The 20,931-nt window shown below is 40.0% G+C and overlaps 1 long non-coding RNA gene across 1 annotated transcript in view; it reads left to right on the top strand.

The window, feature by feature from the left end:
- Nucleotides 1-11,600: 11,600 nt before the first annotated feature.
- Nucleotides 11,601-20,931, top strand: part of LOC103280517 (uncharacterized) — a 41,194-nt gene continuing 31,863 nt past the window's right edge. The window contains exon 1 of the long non-coding RNA XR_010005635.1: nucleotides 11,601-17,362. This is a non-coding gene — a long non-coding RNA (uncharacterized LOC103280517). The remainder of the gene's footprint in view (nucleotides 17,363-20,931) is intronic.

The raw sequence follows: 20,931 nt of genomic DNA on the forward strand, positions 1-20,931 counted from the left end.
GTAATTAGAGATGTGTGATTAGCATGGTAGCCAGAGAAATTAAGCCTCTAGTCCTAAGAATCTTCTCTTCTGAAGGAACCTATGGAGGAAGAGAAAAGCCGTTCCCCACCGAGTTCTGCTGGAATCTACTCCCTGCTAGTTTAGCTTGATTGGTTTTTCGGATACCTACTGTGGGGGGAATCAGTTCCTTGACCTTCCTTTCTATAGAACGACATTGTCTTACCATGAAGAAAAGGAGATTAGGAATTTACAGGGCTCCTTCCATCACTGGGTTGTGACAGAAGTACTTGGGGAGTTCATTTTTCATGGCTTAAATTGCCTCTGGCCAAGATCCTTATCCAAATGGTTTAGTTTAATGTAAGTACTAACATAAAAAAAATCTCCCTATAAAACCTCTCTGTATGTTCTCTGTATGCAGTAAATTCTTGAGTTCTTTTCCTTTTAAGCAATGTATACATCTAGGTTCTGCTTTATTCATCTGAGCAGATCACTTCAGTTAATAAGTTTATAATTATTTTGGGAGGTAAAATGTTATATTGCAGTCAAAGCAGTCCAAACAAACTCCCACTGGTAATTCATGGGCTTGTACATTTACTGTTTAACTAGTGGCCTGGTTTAATGACTGTAACTTCAATTTATGTGTTCCTCATGGTTCTGTAAGATTTTGATATAGTAAATAATAAATAGCATTTATTTTCTGTAGGCTTTCATTGATGTCTGCAAGATCTACTTTCCCCAATAATGTTCTCATTATAATAATTTGCTGTTGTGTGCCTTCAAGTTATTTCTGACTCATGGCAACAATAAAACAAATCTGTCATTGAGGTTTTGCAGAAAGATTTGTTCAAAGGCTGAGAGAGGGTAACTTGCCTGAAAGCTTCCAGCTAGTTTCTGGGCTGAGCAGGAATTCAAACTCTAGACCTATTATTACATTTAAATCATTGTACCATGGTGGCTCCCTAACAATGCTTTCCCTTAATTTGACTGTTCAGCAGTATTATATTATCATAGTCAATCTACCATTTCTGTGCTAAAACAACATCTTATATATTCAACCCTTATGTTAATAATACCTTTTCCTTTCAGAGGAAGAGCACCTTCCCCATGGCTACACAATATGTGTTTTGTGTGAAAGCCGGGCAAATTTGGATCTCAAAGCAAAAAATTCCACAAGTGCTTCGTCTTCTTCCTAACAACAAAGTAAAATTGTGTTGTTAACTGGCCTCATGACCCCATGAATAAGGAACCTCCATGTGCGCATATCATCAGTCACTCTGCTCATGTCTTGCAGACTCAGAGCCACGGCTTCCTTCACTGAATTTATCCATCTGCAATACAATTTTCTTATTTCCTCCATACATAAAAATGGGAAATGGCAACAGCAATCTTAACTTTAGTGTTCAATTGTATGTACACTTCAGGATCTTGGCTAGTTCCTTCATGACTGCCTTTCCAAATCCTGGTTTTCTGATTTTTTTACTGCAGTTTCCATTCTGATTAATGACCATGACTATGGCATGAATATTTTGGAACTATGTTGATGTCTTAGTAAAAAAAGGTAAAGGGTTCCCCTGACATTAGGTCTAATCATGTCTGACTCTGGGATTTGATGCTCATCTCCATTTCTAAGCCGAAGAGCCAGCATTGTCCGTAGACACCTCCATGGTCATGTGGCCGGCATGACTGCGTGGAGCGCCGTTACCTTCCCACCGGAGAGGTACCTATTGATCTACTCACATTCGTATGTTTTCGAACTGCTAGGTTGGAAGAAGCTGGGCCTAACAGAGGGAGCTCATCTCCTCCCCGGATTCGAACCACCAACCTTTCGATCAGCAAGTTCAGCAGCTCAGCGGTGTAACCCACTGTGCCACCAGGGAGCCCTTTGATGTCTTAATTGTCTGTAATAATAGCCAAATAACTATCACTTTGTTGCCCTTTTGTGGGGCCCCAAATCATATGCCTCTGGTGGATGTCTCATTCTGTCTAATGTTGGGACCAGCACTCTGATGGGCTAATAATACATAAGGGGGTGGAAATAACAAATTGCAAATTGAACAATATAGATAAAACTGAAAAGGTTGCAATAATCAAGTGAATGTGGGAACCAGTTAGGAACTATTTAGAGAATGTGCTAAGATGTGGAGTGGAAAAATTAAGATCGAGATTGATATTTCAAATGCAACTTCTGTAGTTTGCTGTATAAATTGCATGTACAAGGAGGGGAGGGTGGGAATGTGATAAAACAATAAAACAACAATAAAAAATTTAAAAAAATAATACATGAGGGGGTGGTGTATATATGGAAAAAAGGAATAATATTGCAGATGTGGGACTCCATGGGCTGCACTATCCCTCTACCTCATAATACAATTTTGCTTAAATGATTGTAGTTTGTCTCATGCATGTGACTTCTATCAATCTCAATCTATTCTGCTTTTTTTAAAAAAAAACATTGAACCCTTCAATATCCTGAATATTCTTTGCCTTCTTTAAAAGATGTCACACTGAGGGCATAAGTATTCTAGTGTGCAATGAGTACTGAAACCACATTGCCATTCAAGGAATGAGGAATATGGTGCCAGTTCAGCTTTACTGAGCCCCTGGGATGGCAGAAAAACATTCCAAAGAAAACATTTCATTCTTCAAAATATTACATCTTTCTTATGAGACAGTCATACTGTTAAGTAATTCTAAACTCTGGATTTAATTGTATGATAGGAGACAGGGATCTATTTAGATGGTAAAGTGTGTTACTCTTCAAAATGCAGAATGCAATCCTGCTGTATTTGGAGCCTTCATTCTTGTCATGCTGCAGACTGAAGTCTTAGCACCTCATCACATTCAGTCACCCAACACGGGCAACAGTGGGAGGGTTTTCCAGGCAGCATGGTGAATCTGGCAGACATGGTGAATCTCATTGCTCCCTTGTACTATGCTTTCACCACAGTTTGGGGATGGACCCCATCGGAAATAGCTCTAAGTTGTTTGATGGGATCCACGAAGTTCTGTTACCGAACTGTAGTGAAAGTGTCGTACAACGAGTAAATTTGCCCAATTGATGAAGTCCCTGGATATCATAACTGTTTTGATATATCAGCATAGGATAATGAACAGATTGCAAAAAATATAACTTTTAGACATGTATTTTTACATGAAATATAACACAGAAACACTGATTGCTATGCAGATTTGTCTTACTGTTTGATTACTTCCTGACAGTATGCCTATCCGTCTATTTCTTTATCTATTTGTCCCTCTATCCAGACATCTCTTTGTCTGGGTATATAAAGTTTAGGAGGAAACACTCCTGTTACTTTGTCCCCAGTTCTCTCCTTTTCCTCACATACACTAACCAGCCAAATCATTACACAGAGTGAGGCAATTATCTCAAGTAGCACATACTACATAGCAGTACTAATCACCTAGTTTCTTTTGAGCCACTATACCAGTATTTCCCAAAGTTTGGTCTTCCAGATGCTTTGGACTTCAGCTCCCAGAATTCCTGTTGGCCAAGCCAGCTGGGGATATGGGAGTTCAAGTCAGAGGTGGTGGAGAACAAAATTTTGGAAAGCACTGCAAGATTTGATCCTTCGTCTGCCAGACACCTAGTCCAGCATTTAATCACAACATCATTTATATGTATATTGCTATTATTTCATAGTTCAACCTATATCTTATTTTTCTGCCATGGATATGAAAATATATATCAGTTTTTAAGAATGTTCTTGCCAAAATGTTCAGCATAAAGAGGAACTTCATTGTAAGCAATTAGGTCTTCCAAATTTCTTTCATTCTTTGAAGTCGAATGATCAGAAATCACGATGTGCAATTTGTCAGTGCAACATTATACATCAGTAGCTAATCTGTTGTAGTTCTCTCATTTGGGAAATAAAATCACTTGGGTTTTTCACTAGATGGGTTTGTGTAAGAATGTTACATGTATATAGAAACCATTTGTTTCTGCCCTAAAAACGAAGTTAACAATTTGATATCAAGCATGACTTTTAAAAGTAGCTACAATGCTCCTTGTTTTGTAGCACAGAGATTAAACCAAACACAATCCAAGAACAGCTGTAATGTATGCCAAATCAATTAGCAGCACACAAACGGCCAATAGGCAGCGATAGTTCTCTCCCATGCTGGCATTAAAATGTAGGGGGAGAAAATTATGTATAAAGTTACTGAACTATCCAACTGTTCTAGCATGCCAGCAGTCCCAAAGCTTGCATAACATGTTTTCTTCTGCCTGAATCAGAGTAAAATGGTGCACTCTACCAACTAGGATCAATGCTTTAAATCATCACTGTAGCTTAGTTGTTATTATTATTCAGTCCCAAAAAGAATAGAGCACTGAATCATTTCTTGAATGTAAGCCAGTATGGAAACCGCAGTGAAGAAATCAGAAGAAGTCTAGGGCTTGCGAGGGCAATTATGAACAATACAACATTTTCAAATGCAAAGATATTATATAATTACCAAAGTCATTATAATTTGTGCCATAATATTTCTGATTTCTGTGTATGGTTGGACAGAGAAGAAAGCTAACAAGAAGAGAACAATGTCATGTGATGTATGACGCTGAATGAGTGATTTGGATACCATGCCAAAAAGACAATTAAAGGAGGACGAGAGCAAATCATACCCGAATATTCCTTAGAAGCTAAGTTGACTAAATTGAGACTTTCACACTTCGCACTTTATCATGAGAAGGCATGGTTCATCCGAAAAGATAATGGTGCATTGCAAGGTAGAAAGGGGTAGGTAAAGAGGTAAAGAAGAAGAGTGCATGACAAATAGATAGACAATGAAAAAACAATGGCTCTGAATTTGTAAGACCTGAGTGGTCTGTTGATAAAAGGGTTTCTTGGATGTGTCTTGTTCATAGCATTTCCTTAAGTTGAAGCTGATATTCATGTAATAATAAATTGATTGGCAACAGAAGTGCTTCAAGAATACTCTGCTTTTCTACATGCTTGAACCTTTCTTCTCTTGTAATCGTGGACTCCATAGTTACTAACCATTAGTCTTGTGCATTTATATAGAATCACTGTCTGTTTCTATTTATACCATTTGTGTGGCCCCATTTCCATCTGCCGCTTATGAAAATGGGCACCTATACAAATGAGTTTTTCTGTCCAAGGTCTGAAAAAAAACAAAGATTTTTCAGGCCTTGAGCAGCAAAGCACCAGGGCCTGCCAGCCAGGGCCTGGCAGCCAGGGTCTATGGCTGAGCGAGCCCGGTGCATGACTGTAGGTCCTGTGAGACAGGGGTATGAGCATCGGGTGCTCAATGGCTCATAGGCCCAGCTTGTAGGGCCTACAGCTGAGTGCTCAACTGTAGTCCCGGCAGGCAGGGCCTACGAACATTGAGCACTCAATGGCTCATAGGCCCAGTTCACAGGGCGTACAATCGAGCAATCGACTGTAGGCCCTGCAAGCTGGACCTGCGAGCGTTGAGTACCCAGCCCTTGGCTGTAGGCCCTGTAGGCCCTGCCAGCCAGGGCCTACAGCCAAGTGTCAAAAATCAGCTGACCAAATGGCTACCATTGCCCTTTTTCCTTTCGTTTCACTGCTTCTTTCATTCTCAGGGGGTTGTACCGTTCCATGCCATCCAAATGGATGGAATGGTACAAAACCACGTAAGAAACAGATGAAATAGGATTCAGCCCCTACTCATATCTACTTATAATTGATTTTGTAAATGTCTTCATTTTGAAATTTCCTTTCATGAAGAGGGACCTTCTTGAAATGTTTTGAGATTTCTGAGCATTGTGTATAAATACATCCATCCATTGTGGTGTTTTCTGCAGCACAATGGACATGTCCCTTTGTTTTTGCCATTTTTCAATGTGAGACTTCACTATGATAAAAAAAACCTTCTGAAAATCTTTTAATTTAGAAGAAATTCAATGTTTTCCTTCATTTTTCCTGATAGAAAGCAAGCCACAAAGTCTGAGCTGATATCCAAATTGTTGGCTTTATATGTAACATGTTGGAGATTATATGTCACATGAGGAAATGTTATGAAACATTAACTGGACAAATAAAATCCCTTCTCTATAAACATATATCAGGAAATTGAGTTTAGAGGTTGCTTAAAATATTATTTTCTCTTTATTCTCAGGCAAGAGAAGAGAATAAGGGCGCCAACTGGAATTCATATGATAAAGTGCTCCTCCCAATCCTCTGCCACAAGGACTCTGTAAACAGAAAGAGGTAAAGTCTACATGACTGGAATTCTACCAAGAGGTGTTTTCTATATGCTTATGATGAACTCATACACATCTACACAGATCAACTTGGAACAATATTAGGTTGGAAAACATAACTAAATAAGACACTACATTGCAGGCCATGATCTAAAGTTTATAACTAACATTTGTTCTCTTTGCTAATGGACAAAATAAAAAGTCTCTACCATAGAGAAATTTTGTCATCTGTATTAAGTAAGCAGTCCTCGATGGCCTAGCTGGTCATAACTAAACAGCAGTGGACATGTTTATTTGCTAATATGGCTATTTTAGCAGACAGTTTTCCAATTGTTGCTAGACAATAGGATCAGCCAATTATTCAAGCATATATCCACCAATGTGTAGGCATTCCAGCCTTCTATAAAATGGAGCCTACAGAATATTTCACGTCCTGGATGATGAGAAAGAGAAAAACTATAATCCATCAATAGGTTGCAATAGTAACATTAAAAGAATTGTGAATCCTGAAGAAGGATTTGAAGAGATGCATGTTTTTGAAGTTGTTTACCTTAGGGAGAAAGGTCTCTTAATATTCTGTGGAACATGATACCCACAACAAACCCACAACAATACATATTATCCCAAACTTGCACCACTTCAAATTCAAATTCAAAATCTTTATTACAGTCATAGACCAGCATAAGTGGGGTACAGTCTCATAGAAGCATGTACATAAAATCTAAAAGGCTAAAAAAAGGTATGTTGAGGGGTAGACCACAAAACTCTTTATAGAAGGGATTGGACAAAAAAGGGATGGAGAGGGGGGGAGGGGGAGGGGGGAGATTGATGGATGAGTATAAGCATTCAGGGCACAAGTCTTGGGGACCGGGGTGAAAATAACTGATTTACATTTCAGTTAGCTGATAGTTGGATTGTTAGCTGTTGGATCCGGTCATCAGTCAGCAGATGTTAGGTGCTGCTGCACAAAACTTGGTGGTATTGTAGGTTATAATTGGGTTGGTATCTGAGAGCAGCAGGTTGGTGTAAACTTGTCCTGTATGGCCTGGGTAATTATATAGCAAGGGCAGGATGAGTGTGGATCGAATGTCCCTGTAGAACATGCACTGGAGGAGCACATGCTTTGTTGTTTCTCTTTGACCCAAGTCACACCACCTCAAGTTAGAAAATGCTTACTACAGCCCCATTTCTTGAAAAGAACAACCCAACAATTATCTGCGAACTGGTGTGAGTTCAGAATGGCGATGTGTGCCTCAACTCACAGATACTAATATCCTAAATGCATCCAAAAAACCTAGTATCTAGACCAAAATTACAAGACCCCAAATTATCTTTTCTTTCTTTAGGATACGTAGATTGATCAAAAGCACTCTCTGTTCACAGCTCTGTTAGAAAGATTCAGCCATTGAATTGTAGGCACTTACCTGGGATTATTGGTGTTTATTAGATAGCAGTAATGTTCTTATGTTTTAGAAATAAGCAAACAAACGAGCAATCCATCGACACATGATACACTGTGACATTGGCATTTCAAGTTCACTCTTTATGCTTTAACGATTACTTGCTATCATCCTCATAGTATTCCCTTTTGTCATGCCAAAAAAATTCCAATGCCACCCTGCTCATGTTTGAATTCAGCTAATATTGAATTCTCCCATACAATCTGATAAAATGAAGAATCACGTTCCTCCCCTTGTGATATTGTCATCCCAATCAAATGCAATCAATTGTATACCACATTGTGATATTGCAAAGTTAACTGATCCTTCTCAATGAAGATGAAATGGAACAATCCAGGCTGTTAATTTCTAGAGCATTCCCACGTAAGATACATAAGTTTCAGATCCTCTTTTTAATTTGGCATTCTCTAATGGTTAAGAGTGCCTTGGACCACAAGAAGATACAACCAGTCCATCCTCCAGAAGATAGTGTCTGACTGCTCGCTGGAGGGAAGGATATTGGAGGCAAAGATTAAGTATTTTGGCCACACAATGAGAAGAAAGGAAATGAAAGCTTGGAGGAGGTAATGATGTTGGGGAAACTGGAAGGAAAAAGGAAGAGGGGCGACCAAGGGTAAGATGGATGGATGGATCCTTGAAGTGACTGGCTTGACCTTGAAGGAGCTGGGCATGGTGATGGCTGAGAGGGAGCTCTGGCGTGGGCTGGTCCATGGGGCCACAAAGAGTCAGAAGTGACTGAATGAATAAAAAACAACAAATGATTAAAGGTATGTACATTTGATATAGACACATACATACTTAGGAAAGACTCTTGGAAATCAATGGGACTTGAGTTTCTCATGACTTGGTTTTAATAGGTCTAATCTAAGTATGATTAAGGGCATGTCTATACTGGGTACTTAATCCAGGACCAGCCCAGAGCATCATAGTCCAGATTGGCCCTGGACCAACCATGATGACAACCACAAACGTTGGGACAAATCCTATGTGATGTTGTGCTGTTGTCCACACAGATGCTGCATCAACTTCACTATTTTGATCCTATGTTTTCGATACTCATGCTGTTGCTTCTGTTAAGGTCAGAAATGGGCACTTTGACCTGTGATCAACAAGGAGAGTGCTCCTTGTGTTCATCACATGGAGAACATGGATAGTGTGACTTCTACTATATGGATGACTGATCAGGCTGAAACTGGATCCAGCTTACCATATGGTAAAAGCACCCAAGGTCATTCTAGAGTTCCTGACTTTTCCTGACTTTGCTTAGTGCAAAGCATATTTGGGGTAAGGTAAAAAAAAAAAATAGCCGTATGTCATCTGGACTGCCAGGACCAGCTTTGAGATAAGTCTGCCCTTTTTTTTTTTTTTTTTGCAAGTGTAGATGCATCCAGCCCAATGTTTTATTAAGCCCATATTTTGTGTCTGAATCTGTGCATTTAGAACAAAGTCCCATCCAAACTATTTAGCAGAAAATATGATCATGAATTTTAAAATTACATTTTGGAAATGCAATTACTTGCTGGGAAGGTATTGAAACCAGGAGAACTATCATGCAACATCTTCCAACCTTTGAGCTAGTTCTGTGCAACTCAAACCAAATTGTAGCTCTGTTAAGTTAAAAGGATTTCTGGTTTCTTTCAACTTGAAAATGACTTAATATGAGGCCCACAGAGAAAATCTGTTTCAGTAATCAAATTATAACAAGTAAGGATTAAAAGTATTAAGACATTTAAGCAATCTTTTAACTGCTCTGCATTCTTGAGGTCATTTGATGTTGGCAATGTGGACTGCTATAACTAATAACAAGGCAGGAAAATCCAAAGTATTGGGGAAGAAAATGAAAGAATAATCTCTATGATTAAGCAATTATGTAAACAAAAGACATGGGACATCTGTGCATTTTGTGAAGTTTTTCCTGATATATTTTACCCTTTTCTTTCTCTCAGGACCACAGGGCACCACATATGATCTCCCTTGTCAAATTATTGTCACAATTATCACATCAGACTGATTAGATTGAGAGTCAACCCATGATATTGACGGTATGAGTTGATGAACTGGTCATGTACCAATTGGGATTTCATTTTATATTGGCACTTGGCAGTATACATACTGATTTACACATTTCAGTTATGTGTATTAAATGTGTCATGCTCCCAAGGTTTTATAGAGAAAAATTATCATCATCATCACTATTATTTGATACACAACAAGATTAGTATACAACAAACAAGATCACTATGCTGGCTGATTTATTGGATCACACGTCAGACACTTCCTAAGTATCTAGGACTGTGTGCTGTATCGGCAAATAATGAGTGCAGATCTGAGTAGGGTGGCCTTTTGCAGCTGACAGATGATAATTTTGTCAGCACCCATTGTGTTTGAGTGCAGGCAGAGGAGATCCGAGGTAATTTTCAAGTATAGGCGAACAGAGATTTTGGCCCCCCCCCCTCCCCAAAACCAATAATAAACCAAAATAAAAGCGTTGGATAAGAGAAAATGTTGGATAATAAGGAGGGATTAAGGAAAAGCCTAAATAAAGAACAACACTCAGGGGAAATCCAGACAGGAAGCAATCAAGGAGACCTAACACCTCCCCAAAGAAGAAGGCAAGAGGAAGCCAGGTCTTGAAGCCACAGGGCCATTAAATGCTAATCGAGATGATTAATTACAACATCCACACCTGCCTCCCAACAGACAAGAGCTCTTTCTCCCACCCTGGACATTATTCCACAAACAAATAAACCCCACTTGCCTAGCTTCCAACAGACGGCAACGGGCTCCAAAGTGCCTGACATGGGCTCCGGAGGGCCCGCCTTGCCCACCGAAAGGGCCGACGCGGGCTCTGGAGTGCCCAAAGCGGGCTTCAGATGGCCCACCAGGCCCACTGGAAGGGCTGATGCAGGCTCCAGAAGGGTGGGCTCTGCAGAAAAGCGGGGTTTCTCTGCCTGGCAAAATGGAGATTGGCTCCCTTCTGCCCAGAAGGGAGCCCATCTCCACTTCGCCATGCAGAAACACGGCGTTTCTTGGTGGCAAAGTGGAGATTGGCTCCCTTCTGCCCAGAAGGGAGCCCATCTCCACTTCGCCAACCAGAAAAGCCGCGTTTCTTTGCTTGGCAAAGTGGGAACCGCCTTCCTTCTAGCCAGAAGGGAGGCGATCCCCACCTCACCAAGCAGAAAAGTGGGGTTTCTCTGCTTTGCAGAGTGGGGATCACCTCCCTTCTGGCCAGGAAGGCGATCTCCACTCTCCAAAGCAGAAAAGCGGCGTGGGGATCGCTTTTTGGGATGCCGCCACCACCGCCGCTTCGAGGCGCTTCCACGGCGCCCCGGAGAACAATGCACTACAGGCAGCAGCCTAATTGGCCTCGCTGATGGACTGCCTCTGAGTGCAGGCCAAGGTCTTTAGGCACTGCACCCAGTGTGCCAATCACCACTGGAACCACTTTTACAGGGTGTGCCAGAGTCTTTGCAGTTCGATCTTTAAATCTTTGTATTGTGTCAGCTTTTCCAGTTGTTTCTCTTCATTATTATTATTATTATTATTATTATTATTATTATTATTATTAGTTTACTTATATCCTGCTTTTTCCCATGGGTGGGATTCAATGACTTCTATGAAAGTGACGGGCTGATTTCTATATGCGATAGGGATAGGAGCCCCATGATTTTATCAAATCATCTAAAACATCTTTAAGTAAACTGTCCAGCCACCTCCCTTTTTTCCATTTTCTGAATACATAATGCTATATTGCCATGTCTGTATGTGAGAGAAAGAAAGGGGGTTAGGGAAAAAAATTAGTAGGGATGGTGAAAATTTTGTTTGGATCAAAATTTGCAAATTTATTCATAAACATGACAGAATAAATTTGAGATGAAAAAACAAATAGTGTATTCTACTGGAAAGAAAAGTGTGCAGAATTGGTTATCCAGGCTTTGACTACTGAGCTCAAAGTTTGAATTCGGTTCTGTTTTGTTCATCTAGGTTTGTGGTTGTATGGTTTTGACCTCTTTTTTTAGACAGACTCCCCGTCTTGAATGGTTATTCAGCAAGCAGGTATAATACAGCTTCTTCTCATTTGGCTGTTGCATTTGATTATTGTAGAAAGTTCAGAAATTGATTTGTTTTCAATAAGAACTTATTTTTCACAAGCAGGATGAGAAGAACTTGATACCATTTGTGTGTGGGAAAAAGCAAAGGAGATTACTTTCTCCATCCCTAGTGGGACAATGCAAAGATAGAACCACATAAGTCTGATCAGTATGCAAAAGTATGCACCTTTAAGACTAGCAGTGTTTGAAAGTGTGGTTACAGCACAGTAAAATTTGTCTTCTGTTGACTTTATCAATCATTTGCTGAAATTCAGGCAGGCAAATCAGTTTAAAGCATCTTAAAAAAATTGTCATAATAAACCAAGAAGCAATTATAGCTTTTTTCATGCTATAAAGTAAAGGTAAAGGTTTTCCCCTGACATTAAGTCTAGTCGTGTCTGACTCTGGGGGTTGGGGCTCATCTCCATTCCTAAACCGAAAAACCAGCGTTGTCCATAGATACCTCCTAGGTCATGTGGCTGGTATGACTGCATGGAGCACCATTACCTTCCTACCGGAGCAGCACCTATTGATCTATTCACATTTGCATGTTTTTGAACTGTTAGATTAGCAGAAGCTGGGACTAACAGTGGGAGCTCACCCCTCTCACTAGATTCGAACTGCCGACCTTTCAGTCAGCAAGTTCAGCAGGTCAGTGGTTTAATCTGCTGATATCTTGCAATTGAATGACAATTAATGGATGGAAGACACATCAGACTTTGTGTTTCATGCATTACCTTGTGTTTCTTTTAAGAGTTAAACTACACATTAAATGGATTTGATCTCTGAATGTGATTTCCTTTAATGAAATATAACTTTGGGAGGGAGACTGCTCATTTGATCAGAGAAGAGTACTGAGAGAAGGGATGGCAAATACCATCATCATGCCATTTTCCCATTCAAAAGCATCTCTCCACTCAGTTGCTGTTTTTCTTGGAAAGGGGAAAGTAAAAGGGTGCATCTATTTCCAAGTACATCTATTTCCAATAGCCACATAGGCTGAGATATTCTGGAAGCTGTGATCCAAAAAATAAGTTTTCCAAACTCAAGTTGGACTGCAGCTGTTAGGATCCCCAGCTCACATGGTTAATGGCAGATTGGCTAGGAATAAAGGGCATTGCAGTCCATCATATTTGAAGAAACCTCAAGAAACCTGAACAAACAGAGAAGGGATTTACTATGAGCTTTTACTTTACAATTGCATTCTATTCTTCTTCATCATCATCATTTGACTGGCTTATACTGGCAATAAATGAAAAGCAAAATAAAGACAGAAATGAGGTTTTTTAAAAAAGAAAAAGAAAAGAAAAAGAAAAAAAGAAAGAGATATGAAAACAAGATATTCTTAATTAAAGGTTATTTTCCCAAATGGCCAGCCAGTCTTGACTTTTGAGAAGTCGAAGGAAAAAATGGACTCATACAATTATTTGCAGTGTAGAAACTTCCATTCATGAACTTTTAAAGTGGGAAGAATAGACACCTGGAAACAGTTTGTTTCCAAATCCCCTGCTTGCAGGATCTGTTTAGACATTAATCTTCACATATACAGCAAATGTATGGAGTAGGATCGTACTTGTAGCCTACCACCCAATGTGGTAGTTGGCTCTACCATACCAGTAGCCCAGTGCTTGGCAGATATATGAAAAGGTTTTATCATTGTTATAGTTCAGCAATATCACATTTATATCCTGAAATCTTAGGCCCCTTCTACACAATTGAATAAAATCCAGATTATCTGCTTTTAAGTGAATTACATGGCAGTGTAGACTCTGTCTTGATATTCTGTATTATATGCCAGTGTATAAGGCATCTTAGATAACACAGCCACAGAGTACATGAAACAATATGAGCAACCCTTTAAAATGCTTGAAAGACTTTGGCTAACATTTGGTGGGTGTTTTACACAATGTAAGTTCCCTTAGGTAAATGCTTGTATTTTAACCATGGTGTAACATCTGCATTCAGTTCATAGTTTTGTAAGTATGACTATTCTTGGCCATAGTGAAGCTCATCAGAGGCTTCACAATATCCCGTGATTCACTGGGACTATAGAAAGAGCCAGCTCATTTACAGATACACAACTGGTTGCACAATATCATATTCAGCAGATTTGAAAGCCCAAGTTTTGATTATCTGTATGGAATCCTCACATTCTGCATTGGCTTCCTCTCTGTGCTCTATGACTATCTTTAGGTGCAACTTTGGAGGCCTAATGTGGTTTCAAAATCCCCTTGAAAAGTTTGTGGTGCCAAAATGTTTAAAATGTGTTATACAGTCACATAAATGTAAATCATATTTGTCTTTTCTCCTCATCTTTATTTTTAGTTATTGTGATGTTATGTTCCCTGGTGGGAAATGAAGCTCACCACCAGCTCCCACTAATTATTATTAAGTAAATATACACATGAGTTCCAGATGTAAAAGCGTGATTACGTTCTCTGTTGGCAATAGATGTGTTTCCATGTTGCCTAGGTTTTGTCTATATATGACTATGTCAGGTTTCTTATATGCAATTTCATTTTCTTGGAATGAAGCTGGTGTTCCTATTCTCAGAAACATATATATACTGGCCTTCTATAATTCAGGGTGTGTGTATGTATATCCTATTTAACTCAAAATTTGCTGCAAAACTATATAATGTAGGGCAAAACCAATGAAGAATGACAAAAATAGAAGTACCAGGTATTGTTTAAAAATATAAAGAAAATAGCCACTGCCAGGAGAGATATTCCAGGTCAAGTATTTGACCCCTCTCTCCTTCAAAACATGGCCCAATTCTTCATTCCTTCTTCCATTGTTCCTAGTTACATTAAGAAGAAGGTTCTTGTTGGTAGTGGCTAATTGTAAAATTGTCTTGTCGAATGTGGCATAGGAAGCACACACACTGCTTGGACTTTTGGGATCTCAAGACACAGCACAGGGGTAAAAGTGGGAGTTCGACCATTAACGTTTTCCTTTTCTTATATCCACACTATCTGCTTCTATTATTTGATGAAGTATATTCTTTGGTCAATTGTGTTGCACATGAGAAATGCAGGTTGAATTGTCTGCTGAGGACAGAAGTGGGGAAACTGTGTCCCCCTAGATCACATGTGTCAAACACACAACTAGTGAGCTTAAGTCCGTCATGTCATTTTATGTGGCCCACGAGACGTTCAATGCCAGGGTAACATAATTACATTCGTACAGTCTTACAATTACAAATGGACATTTAAAGGCAACTGTAAGGACGATGTGGCCCCTGGTGAAAATGAGTTTGACACTCCTGATCTAGATGATACTGTACTGAAAGCCATTCTTCTCCATTATTTGAATCAGTTAGGGTTGAAGAGAATAGTAGGCAAACAAGAAGACCACAAGACCATTTCTGGCCTAGGCATTTAAATAATGCCTAAAAGAGTTGCAGAGTCTGCTAATCCAACCACTGAATCTTGTTGAAAAGAAAGGGTTCAGTTATTTTTGGTGGATCAACAAGATCTCCCTATCTCTGGTGCAATCCTGTCTGCCTTACCCATTGGTACTGACATTTGACTTTGCTTCTTCATTCTGACTCCTGCTCTTGTTTTACAGCTCCATCTCCAGCTTGTGCCTGCAGTTCAACTCCTTTTTCAATTCTAAGGCTGACTGGTTCTCCGGTTTGCATTCTGTCTTCTTTCTTGGCTCTAATTCTTGATATGCTCTTAGGCTCTTACTACTTGGCTCTATTGTTGATCGGATTTCCAGCTCTTCCCAGGCTGCTGCTTATGAATGGGCCATGACATCTTGCTTCTGGGATTCTAATGTACTGGGAGTGTAGCAGTTGGGAATGGGAATGGGAATTTTCAATTTATTTATTTGGAAGATATTTACCTTACTACCCAACTGAAAGGACTAATTAAGCGATAACCTATTCAAAAGTGAGTGTACAAGAAAAATTCAACAACTTGATCAGATGTTATATGGTTAATAGGAGTAAAAATGGATTTTAAAAACCAAGTAAAACACAGTGTTAAGACAAGTTTATAACACCAGTAAGTTCCCCAAAGATATACAGTGAGTGCCACGTCAACTTGTCTCAGGTGGGCAAAGGTATTCCAGATACATAATGTTATAATCTGAAACATATTTACATACCCTCCAACTTTTCATTGATGAAAACATCAAAGTGCAGACAAGACAGCAAATGTTAAAGAGGAAGAACACATAATCCTAGGAGAGACTCAAATAATCTGTTTTTCTGCCTGCCTCCTTTCTGTTCCCACTGAGAGCCCATCCACACTGCCCCTTTATCCCAGGATCTGATACCAGATTATCTGTTTATCCCAGGTGATTTGGCAGTGGGGACTCATATATTCCAGTCTGAAGCAGATAATCTGAGATCAAATCCTGGAATAAAGGACAATGTGGAAGGGCCCTAAATTAAATGCAAGCAAAATAATTTAAACTCAGTTTTCATCAACGGAAGTAAGCTAAGAACAAAGTGGGAAAGTGGAAGGAGACAAGGGAAACTGGGACATTTTAGAAGCAGAAGGAAGAGGTAAATTCAGAAGTGCAGGCACTCATAATGGAAATCCCTATAACCAGTCTCCAAATAGAGTTCCAAAAGACAGGCAGCAATGTTGTTCTGCAGTGTGCATTCCAGGGTCAGGTTTTTGTTAAGGTAAAAGCTCTAAATGGTCCATTCAAAACCAAATTGCATGAAAGATGAATGAAAAATACATCTCAAGATGCTCAAAGGATCGTCTGTTTATTAGGTGAAAAGCCAGACACAATCTGGCCTATGGGTGCTCCTAAAGTATTCTTCATGAGGCTATACAAAATCATAAAACTAAAGCATCTAAATACATTGTCACATTGCATTGTTTATCATCAAAAGTTTAGAAACTCCAAAACCATTTACTGGGAAAATGGAAATATATCAACAATGACTGTAGTTATGTGTGCGTGCATATGAGTATGTCTTATAAGCAGATAGTAAAAAAATATGGATTTCATTCAAGCGCACATGGATATCTGGGCCTGTCTAAAATAATGGCACATTTTATCTCTGTAGGAACTAAGTATTTTAACTTCAAAATCCACTCAGTGATCATCTTCTTTATTGCCCAAATTCTTAAGGTCCATGGATAATGTTGTTCCAAAAAGTAGATCAGCAAAGAATTATCTGGTTTTAGTTGATCCTTTTATCACAGAAGATATTCTGTATGTTTCTTAAGAGGTTTTTGACATTTCCAGCATATGATATAAATAAAAAAACTGCTTTTGCAAGTTTTAAAGTAGTAAAAATATGTGCCGATTTCAGTATCATACTTACCTATGTGTAACTTAGAATTACATTTCTGTAACTGATTTGTAATTCACAATCCCCAAAGAGTTTGAATTATAGCATTATTGCCATGAGTGTCACTGCCTCCCTCACCTCACTGTATCAGGCATTCGTTGCATCAAGAGACGATGATCTGTTTTTCTGGCAATTGAGCATGAGTAGGTGAAGTTTCCATCACTCCTTCCCACCAGCAAGTGAAGATGTGACAATCAGAAGCAAGATCTTTGTTGCAACTCCAGGCTGAAACCTCACTCTTTGGAAGGAGAAGGAGAAAACATCATCCATGTATGTCTCAATGGTAAGCAGAATTGGCCTACTTGTTTTAATAGGTAGATTGGGGAAGAGGGAGGTAGTCAGGCCAAGATATGTTACCTAGTTACAGAAACAGAACCAGGGCCGGCCGGAGATATTTTTAAATGTTAAGCGGGGGTGCTAAAAAGCGCCCCCGCCACCGGCCCCGCCTCCCATGCCCTGGCCCCGCCCAGCATGCCCTGGCCCCGCCTCCCACGCTGCGTGGGAGGCGGGGCCAGGGCGAATAGTGCTGGGGGCGGGGCCAGAGTTGGCCCCGCTCCCCGTCCAGCGTGCCCTGGCCGCGACCAGGAAGAAAGGGCAAAATGGCCTATCTGTGCTGTGCGCATGCGCACAGCCAGATAGGCCTTTTTGCCCTTACTTCCTGGTCGCGGCCGCCGATCGCCCGGGCGATCGGCGGCCACGACCAGGAAGTAAGGCCCAAATGGCCTATCTGTGCTGTGCGTATGCGCACAGCACAGATAGGCCATTTGGCCCTTAGTCTACAAACTAAGGGCAAAAAGGCCTATCTGGCTGTGCGCATGCGCACAGCACAGATAGGCCATTTGGGCCTTACTTCCTGGTCGCGGCCGCCGGGCAATCGGCGGCCGCGACCAGGAAGTAAGGGCCAAATGGCCTATCTGTGCTGTGCGCATGCGCACAGCACAAATATGCCATTTTGCCCTTAGTCGACAAACTAAGGGCAAAATGGCATATCTGTTTTCAGCGGTTTGCGCACATGCCAGCGGCATGCGCACAGCCAGATAGGCCATTTTGCCCTTAGTTTGTCGACTAAGGGCAAAATGGCATATCTGTTTTCAGCGGTTTGGCGCGGGCGCGGGGATTGAAGCCCCGCGCGGCCGCGCCAACACCGGAGACGTCGGTGGCGCTACGGGCCGCTGTCGACACCTCGACAGCGCCCCTAGCGGCCAGCGCCCGAGGCGGCCGCGTCAGCGGCCTCGTATAGTCAACCGGCCCTGAACAGAACTAAACATTGTAGAATTCTGGCCTAAATATTTTTGGGTTCATATGGTCTGTGAATTCAGTCATCTTGAAATAGAAACATTGGGCACAGGAATCATGTGCTGTGGTATCTGGCTATAGCCATCAGAATATCTTAGCATGTTTGGTTGAGTTCCTTGAATATGCTTCTGTAATATTGTTAGTACTTTTGAATGATCTGAGGGCTTATTCTGACATTCTGGTTTGTGTTGAGCTTTACGCAAATGTCTCTTTATCAAACACTGTAAATCAGGGGTGTTGTTCTGCCCCCATGCTATCTTAACTACTTGGAAGGCGAATTGGCTGTGCAGGGGACAGATCAGAGAATCAAACAAGAATTTATTAACGGACAAGAATTTGAGACTTACTCACCTCCTGAGTCTCACTACAAAGTCTTTATGCAGAAAGGTAAAGTATTTGAGAGACAATTCTGGATGAACTGAGGCTCTTGAATATTTATTTCTTTATATTGTCTCTTTCTTGTATGGTGTTCAACTGTCTCTAAGATGGTCTTAATATTTAACTCTGACTGGACTTGAATACAGCTCCAACTGGATATGCTATTTTGTAGACCCTCTAGCCCTCCTCTCTCTTCACCCTCCAGTCATGAAAAGGCTGACTTTTCCAAGAACCAGAAGTGCCTTGCCTGAGGCTCCACCCCTGAGAAGATTCTTAAAGGGCAGGGTGACGGAGGATTCTAATGCAAAGAGGCTGTCTAGACTGACCCCCCACAAAACTATACACAAAATGCTAATTCCCCCTAACTAAAAAGGGCTTAACTAGGGGTAAACAGTGAGGGTTTCATGGGGCACGACAGGTATCAAACTCATTTTCACAGAGGACCACATCAGCTTCATTGCTACCTTCAAAGGATCAGTTGTAATTGTAAGACTATATAAATATAACTATGTTGCCCTGGGATTGAAACCTTGTGGGCCACATAAAATGATGTGGTGGGCCAGATTTGACCCATGGGCCTTGCATTTGACACCTGTGCTATATACTGTCGATACCATGATAAAAGTAAGATTTCCATTTAAAAGGTTGAACTGTGGTTTATCTTGTTCTTGTGAAAACTGAATCTAAGGTGAGAAGGACAGGGAAGCTTGAGAAGGTTGTGTTAGATGACATAATCATCTCTGCTAATCAAAACATTTTAGGGCTTTACCATTGTGAACTCTGACTTCCCTATACGACTGGGAGCATGTCTTGATCTTGTAATGAGAAATGATGCTCACTACAGGTTTCATGACTGGCATAGAAAAGTATGTAAAGTGGAAGCAGGTGCCTTGATAGGTATATAGTATATGTTTGCAGAGTTTGTGTGAACTATATCTGCTCTGAAGGAGACAGATACAGAGAAAGTTCTTGATGAAATACAGATTTTAAAGGGTGTTTTCCCTTCTTTATTTTGCCAAAGTCTACTTTCAACCTTTATGTCACTGGTGTACTTTAAGCAAAAGTTGGCACAGATGATAACTACCCAATATTCAATTTAAATAAAAAAATATGTGCCTTGAGGATTTTTCTTCTTTCCACATTTGTACACTCAAGAGTAATTTCCTTTTTGTTTCTAAGAAACAGAAACGACATGAAATGAACCAGACTGCAGTTTGATTCTGAATGTTATTTTACTTCACATCAAAACTAGAATTTTTACATAGCATATAGCTAGTGCCTGAGGCATATGATGACAGAAGAAAACCTAAAGAGTTTAATATGCAGTCAATCACTTGACTAGAGCCAGCAGCTAGTTACCACCAAGAAACGTCGTTTTGTTCTTTAAACTGAGGATGCAAAATATTACAATGTGCATTAGCAGATACAGAAAATGTGTGAATTCAGTTAGCATTTGCAGACAGGGGTGAAAAATTCTATGGTACATAACTATATTTCTATATAGTTTTCTTCCTAAAAAATGCTACTTATATAAAATCACCGAAGCAGTCAAGAGACCAGAAATCTATAATAACTGTTGATTTAACTCATCAGATACAAATTAGTCAATGGCACTCAATTAATTTTGACTATGGGCCAAGAAGCATTTTAAGAAATTTATTGCACAGAGGCTTTTTAAAAAAAGCTGATTTACCTGGACCATATCACCCAGATCAAACATAGGTATGGATATTACTTCTGAAAACAAAAACCAGATATATCCAGGTATGTGAAGTGTTCTGTAAATCAAAAACAGCACATACAAATCTGAAAATTTCAGACAGTTTTAAAATTTTCACATTGACTAAAGTGCTGTGATACATCTGTTAATACAATTTGAAAAATGTGCACAAAGTATATTCTTTTTTTAAAAAAAAAAGTCTTACAGAACTAGCACAGAACAAACTCGAAGGTAAGAAAAAGATGAGCCTGTAGAAACAGAGCTAACAGGTCTGTCCATTTCCCTAGTTCAAAGGGGAGAAGAATTACTGAGTGAATAGTCATCAAAAGACATGGTTAGTAGAAATCAGCCTTTTGTTAAATGACTGGTGTAGCTATTACAGAAGAGCTCCAGTAAAATGTGAATCAGTTAAGGGTATAGAGGAAAAGGGCCGCTCCACGTACCTCTCTTACATGGTA

Source organism: Anolis carolinensis, chromosome 1 (assembly GCF_035594765.1).
Source record: "Anolis carolinensis isolate JA03-04 chromosome 1, rAnoCar3.1.pri, whole genome shotgun sequence".
NCBI classification, from domain to species: domain Eukaryota; kingdom Metazoa; phylum Chordata; class Lepidosauria; order Squamata; family Dactyloidae; genus Anolis; species Anolis carolinensis.